At 38.5% G+C, this 6750-nt stretch overlaps 1 long non-coding RNA gene across 1 annotated transcript in view; it reads right to left on the bottom strand.

Moving 5' to 3' along the window:
* Positions 1-3729: 3729 nt before the first annotated feature.
* Positions 3730-6750, bottom strand: part of LOC123592132 — a 32342-nt gene continuing 29321 nt past the window's right edge. The window contains exon 4 of the long non-coding RNA XR_006709598.1: positions 3730-3855. This is a non-coding gene — a long non-coding RNA (uncharacterized LOC123592132). The remainder of the gene's footprint in view (positions 3856-6750) is intronic.

The following is a 6750-nucleotide window of genomic DNA, read 5'->3' as shown; positions in this document are numbered from 1 at the left end:
AGCCGAGCTACATAGAAAGGGAAAATGGCAGAGATGCAGGACCAGGGCCCCAAGCACCAATGGGAAATCAAAAGAGGCTCTCTACCCTAGGTCTCTGCTTCCCCTCCAAGTCTTCATTCTTCTCTCTTCCTGCACACTAGCTGTCTCTCTAGGCCACAGGACAGAAAATACCCACCATCAACAACTCCTTTTCTAGAGTTCAAGACAGCTGAAATCCTCAGGATTCCAAATCCCCAGGGAAGGAGTCTCACTGGCCCATCTTGATCCCCAGGGTGAGTGTATGTCCCTCATTCTTGCAAAATGATTCCATTCCAGGTGATTGCCTTTATATATTTCATAGGTTAAGTAACCCTATTACATTGGAAATATAATAAACTCTGTATCAGCACATTTCAAGCTATTATCATTGCCTATTTGTGATGGTGTTTTCAGAGCAGTAATAACAAGCTCACTCAAATAAACTAGTGTTTCCATTTCAACTGATTTATTTGCAAGAAACAAGTTTATATGCTAATATGCAATTCTGATTCACATGAACTATCCATTAAAAAGTTAGAAGTGTCTTTTTAAGCTCATAAGCACTGAGAAGCGATGGTCTTACCTTGCCTTATGAAGAGAAACAAGGGAGAAAACTTGGGGAGTAAAAGATATTGTTCAATTTACCAAAGTCTGAGTATGGATGTTTGATTTTTATCAGATGATCTATTTTCTTCTATTTTATCATAATAATCTATTTCTCTAATTTCATAAAAATAGATACGAGATAAGCACTATTTAGGAACCACTCAGTAAAAAGCTGGTGTTGCCTATGCTTTCCATCTGTAGGAGAATTTGGAATATAAAGAATTGAAGAAAATTTTGATTACTCAAGAAAATGCCCATTTATTCAATTGACAAATATCTATTATGTTTTTGCTATTGTCTGGTGCTTGGCATACAGTGACCAACAAAACAGACAAATTCCTTTCCCTTTCAGAGATTACATCTAGTGGGAGAGACAGTTAATAAACAAGTAAATCCATAAAATTATGTCAGGTGGTGATAAGAAATATAAAGGAAAATAAAAACAGTATGAAGGGAAAGAGTGCAAGAGGTTCTAGTTTAAATAGAGTGAATGGTCAAGGAAGCCTCTTTGAGGTGATACTTGACAAGAATCTAAAGGAAATAAAAGGAGTAAACTATGTTAATATTTGGGAGATAATGAGTTTTGAAATTCTGACTGTGGTTGATTCCCAAACAGAATCCAACAAGCTTCTTAAAGTCATCAAGTGAATTTTCCTACAGGACAATCTTAGTTTAGGCAGTGAATGTACTGGTTCATGTGCTCTCCATCAGCTCTGCCACTGCAATCTCTGGTTCTGCCCCCACCATCATTCTCTTGTTCATCTTGGGCTACAAAACACCACCAACAATACTAAGTTCCTCGGTTCTTTACAAGACTTTCTGGAGAATGGCACAACTCTTTCAGCCAACCTTTAGATGGTCATCTTAAGAGTGGTAAGGGTGGAGTAAGGGGACGTGTATATGTATGCATCTTTTTTATTCTCATCCCTTTATCTCTATCAGCTGCCCAGACAAACCTGACAAATAAATATACAATGAAGTCATAGTGTACTTATATACAAGCAACTTCAAAATAAGCTCCCAAAGTGAGTTCCCCTCCCCCATCCTAATATCTTCAAACACACAAACACAAAATCAAATGCTGTTCCCAATGTCCCCAAATGGAAATTCTGGCACCAATACTGACTGGCCTCATATGGTTAAAGCTCATTTGGCTCTCACTAGCTAGCTTTCCCTACTGAATTTACAGTTCCCATGTTGTCGTAAGCTGGGACCCCAGGAGCCAACTCTAAGACTAAGTTAATGTGTATGATGTTCATTAAGGGATGCCTTGGGATCAGCAACTGTGGAAGGGAAGGCAAGGAAGCAAGAGTAGACAGAGGGAGAAGTTGATGCTGCTGTGATGTGGTCCCAATGACAGGCTGACCTGATGCTACAGGGAACTCTAGAGCTGGAATGGTCCTTCTGCACTGCCCAAGGTGGGCCAAAAAGAGTAGATCTTTATACTCCCACACTGATCAATTATTTTGAAGAAGCCCAAGCCACAGAGAAAGGACATGTATACATGTTTAGCCAAAAGCCCTTGCTGAGGTCCCAGTCAACAGCCCACATCTCCTGTACACATGTGGGTGCAGAAGCCTCAAGATGACTCTAGCTCCAGCCACAGTCTGACTGCAGCCACAAGAGCCTGCGCTTAACTGAGTCTAGTTAGCCTCCAAAGCCATGAGTGATGATGATAATAATAATAAATAAATAGGCTATTGTTCTGGGCAACTGAGTTGAGGTGGTTTATTACACACAGCTATTGATAATTAGAACAGTGACGAATTCTACTAAGAAACTGAGGCAGCTTTTTCTTAACATCTTCTAGTAAAAGCACTTAGTATTATTGTCTTCAGATCTAACCATCATCCTAAAGTTCTCTTCACAATTTCTCTCAAGAGACTTTCATACCTTCAAAATAAGATCCTAAGATCTGCCTTTAACCTCTCTGAGGTAAACAAGCAAATAATTTTCCTGTCTTAGGTAGGATGTAGATTATGACTCTAAGGACACTAAAGTAACAACTTATTTTCTGTTGACAGAAACTGTGCTACACTACAGAACCAAGTAGCTGCATCCAATGGAATTACTGCAGTTTATTGCTTTTCCTTTTATCTCTTCACATTTACTAGTTCATTCTGAGACTCTGTTTTAATATGTAGGAAGCCAATGCTAAATACCTTAAAGGAAAAAAACAGTCAACAGTGAAAGAAAAAATTTTTTTTCAAGTTCATGGAAGTCGCTGAAGGATTTAAAAAGAATATCATGTTCTGATTTACAATTTCTTAAATGTTTATTTCTGAGAGACAGAGAGAGAGAGAGAGAGAGAGAGAGAGAGAGAGAGAGAGAGACTGCAAACAGGGGAGGGGCAGAGAGAGAGAGAGAGAGGGAAAGACAGAATCCGAAGGAGGCTCTAGGCTCTGAGCTGTCAGCCCAGAGCCCGACATGGGGCTTGACCTCATGAACTGCATGAACCACAGGAACCATGAGATGGTGACCTGAGCCAAAGTCAGAAGCTTAACCAACTGAGCCACCAAGGCGGGGCGCCCCTGATTTACATTTTTAAAACTATGCTGTTTCTGTTGTGTGAAGAATAGAAAGGCGATGCCATAGGAGGGCTATGGCAATCATCCCACAGAAAGATGATAAGACAAAAATCAGTAGGATTGGGGCACCTGGGTGGTTCAGTTGGTTAAGTGCTTGGCTCTGGATTTCTTCAGCTCAGGTCATGATCTCATGGTTTGTGAGTTCAAGCCCAGTGCTGGGCTCTGGGCTGACAGTGTGGAGCCCTGCTTCGGATTTCCTCTCTCTGTCTCTGTCTCTGTCTCTCTCTCTCAGAATAAATAAATAAACAAAAAAATCAGTAGGATTGATGATGACTTCAATATAGAAATCAGGAAATGTGAAATTATCAAGGGTTTCTGAAATGAGCAGCTGGAAGAAAAAGCTAAAAGAGAAGTGGAGGGGAAGGAAAGATTCAAAGTTCAGTTTCAGCCATGTTCAAATTCAGATGTTTCCATAATGAAAATATCAGAAAAGAACACTCAGATAATGCCCTCTGGAACCCAAAGAAAGGTGTGGGCTGGAGTGGGGAAAATAAGAGAACAATCCAGTTTGCAAATGTGCTCCTGCATTTGTTGTTTAATCAAAGTGCTTTCAATTTCATTTAGAATCTTCAAAAATTATTGTTCAGTCTTATAGAAATGAAGATGTGCCTTATTTGTAAGGTTGCTGTGAAATGTCTGCCATCTGGTGGACATAAATAAATATAAATTTAGATGTAAATTTTTCTCATCCAATGGAATAGAAACATTACTGCCAAGTTGACCAACATAAGTCTTTCTAATATCACTGTCTTGCTAACAAACATTTACATCTTTGTATTTCTCATTAGGGAAAACATTTAAACCTAAATCACATCAAAGTATACAGTACTGGAAAGATTTATAAGAGGAATCCTTAGTTTGATAAAATATTAAAACCAAACACACGTATAATTCCAAAAACTGGATTTTCTAAGAACTACCTTGGAAAAAAAATGTAGCCTTTTGGCTCTTTAACAAAAAATAAATTAATATTTATCTTTCCCCCAGATCACAGTCAGTGGGTGCTGGGGAGCTGGCTTCCATAGGCTCATGAGAGCTGACTGTGCACATCTCTTCCCAACTCTAAGTTCAGTGATTTCAGGTTGGTAACTTGAAACTGGCCATGGTGGGGGTATTTTTGCTACAGAAATCAGGAGATACTTGAAATCAGAGTTGTTGGTTTTTTTGTTTTTGCTTTTATTTCAGAAAATCAGTTTAGCAGCATATTATACATACCTCTGTTCTCCCTTGAGTCTACCAATTAAAAAAAAAAAAGCATTCCATGAAGCAGTAAGTTTCTACTTAAATACACATTTCCAAATTTTGGAACACTATGGAATTTTTTAGGAAATACTATTTGAGTTTTATATTTTTCTTTAGTTGGAGGAGACCAGAGTGAACTTTTAAAAGGTTATTCATTATTAAAATTATTGCATAAAGGTAATAGATCTCAAATTGTAGTCTTTACCAGTCCTGGCATTTGGATTCCTTGTACTGATGATCGTCAGCTAATAGGAGTGATGATTAACTACATAGCTCCAAAATTGGGATCAGAAACCTAAATGCTCTATATGCTTTGAGACCTTCCTTTTAGAGGGGTGAACTCAAAGGATAGAAGTTCTTATTTGTCTGATGACTCAGAAACAGTCCCTCTGATATTTTCTGAGAGCACTGTGATCAGCTTACCTTTGCCTCAGGTGACATTGCCTTAAAGAGGCGTTTTAAACCATAAATGTGAGGTAATTCATTTCTTACAATCCAATCTCTTGTTAACACATAAGGACAACTCCTACACATAAAGCTATTGGACCAGGGTCTTTATGTTCAGGTTCTCTACCATGCCATTTTCTAAAATGGGATTTTCAGACCTTGTGAATTCCATAACCCTCAGATCAAAGAAAAAGCAGCTTTCTGCTTTCTGAAACAGAAATGAATAGGCCTGTTTCATGTCAGCTGAGGTTCAATATGGCAGAGAAATTCTGTTTAGTGGAAGAATTCATAGGGTCTTTCGATTAGCCTTCAGTGGTAACAAGTGATAGTATTTCATAATAGGTGCAAATGGATTGAGATGGGGATTTGAACAGAAAGGGTATTTGAGTTGGATCATGTTATGAGGCAATGGAGATGTCCAGCATTACTGGTCATTAAAAATAACAATTAGAGGGGTGCCTGGCTGGCTCAGTGTGCAACTCTTGATCTTAGAGGTGTGAGTTCGAGCCCTCTGTTGGGTGTAGAAATTGCTTAAAAATAAAATCTTAAAAAAAATTTTTTTAAGTAGTAATTAGAAAAGTTTTACCAATGTAATGCATTCCCACCAAGTAGCTTCAACTTTCACTTTCTTGAGGGCAGCAATTTTGGTATCTCCTACACCTAGCATAAAACCTCAAAAGATATTTGTTTGTTATGCAGGTAAAAGTGAATGCATTGTTAATTTAATGCCTATTTCCCCCCAGGAGACTGCAAGTTCCATTAGTTCAGGGATCATATCTGTCTTATAAACACTGTATCCTCAGTGCTGGCATATAGTAGGGAATTTATACATATTGATTGAATGAACTAAAAGAATATAGATATTAGGTATGATACATAGATACTGGATCCAATGCAGATACATTTAAATTTGTTTTGCAGGTATTCTGGCTTATCAGAATGCCATTTTGTCTTTTATAGGTGATTATATAAAAGCAATTAGGAGGCCTAATTTAACCATCTCATGATATACAGGATTCTGATTTTGCAGGGTCTGAATTTAGTGTAATAAGGAAATTTTCTTAGTTTCCTCATGTCAGACACTAGTTGAGGAAAAAACAATTCACCCACAATGTTCTTGGAGTAACTCTTTCTACTTTTTTTTTTTTAATGTTATTTTTGAGAGGGAGGGGGAGGGGGAGAGGAAAGGAGGGAGGGGGACAGAGAGAGAGAGAGGGGAAGAGAGCGGGAGAGAAGGAGGGAGAGAGGGAGACAGAATGTGAATGGGGAAAGGGCAGAAAGAGAGGGGGATAGAGGATTCAAAGTGGGCTTTTGCTGACAGCAGGGAGCCTAATGTAGGGTTCTAACTCACAAACCGGGAGATCATGACCTGAGCCAAAGTTGCACACTTAACCTACTGAGCCACCCAGGTACCTCCTCCTACTCTCCTTTAGAGAACATGAGATCTGTGGTTCCCCTGAGTTACTCAAACCATTGTGCTTTCCTTCCCTTTTCTTTTCACAGACTGAAGGACCCTGATCTCCACCTCATGTCTAAGACTTTCCATGAGACTTTCTTTGAAAACTGTCAAATTAAATAACTGGTATGTTTTTGCAATACAAAATGTTACCCATTCAACCCTAGGGATAACAGGGAGTAAAAGCCATAATTATAATAATCCAATTAAAAGTGGGCAAAAAATCTAAATAGACATTTTTCTAAAGAAGATACATGAAAGGCCAACAAGTACATGAAAAGATGTTCAACAGCATTAATCATTAAGGAAATGCAAATGAAAACCACAGTGAGATCTCTCCTCAAGCTTGTTAGAATAGCTATCACCAAAAAGACAAGAGATAACAAATGCTGG

The sequence above is a fragment of the Leopardus geoffroyi genome, chromosome B4 (genome assembly GCF_018350155.1).
Source record: "Leopardus geoffroyi isolate Oge1 chromosome B4, O.geoffroyi_Oge1_pat1.0, whole genome shotgun sequence".
NCBI classification, from domain to species: domain Eukaryota; kingdom Metazoa; phylum Chordata; class Mammalia; order Carnivora; family Felidae; genus Leopardus; species Leopardus geoffroyi.
This window is presented reverse-complemented; position numbering and strand designations above follow the sequence as displayed.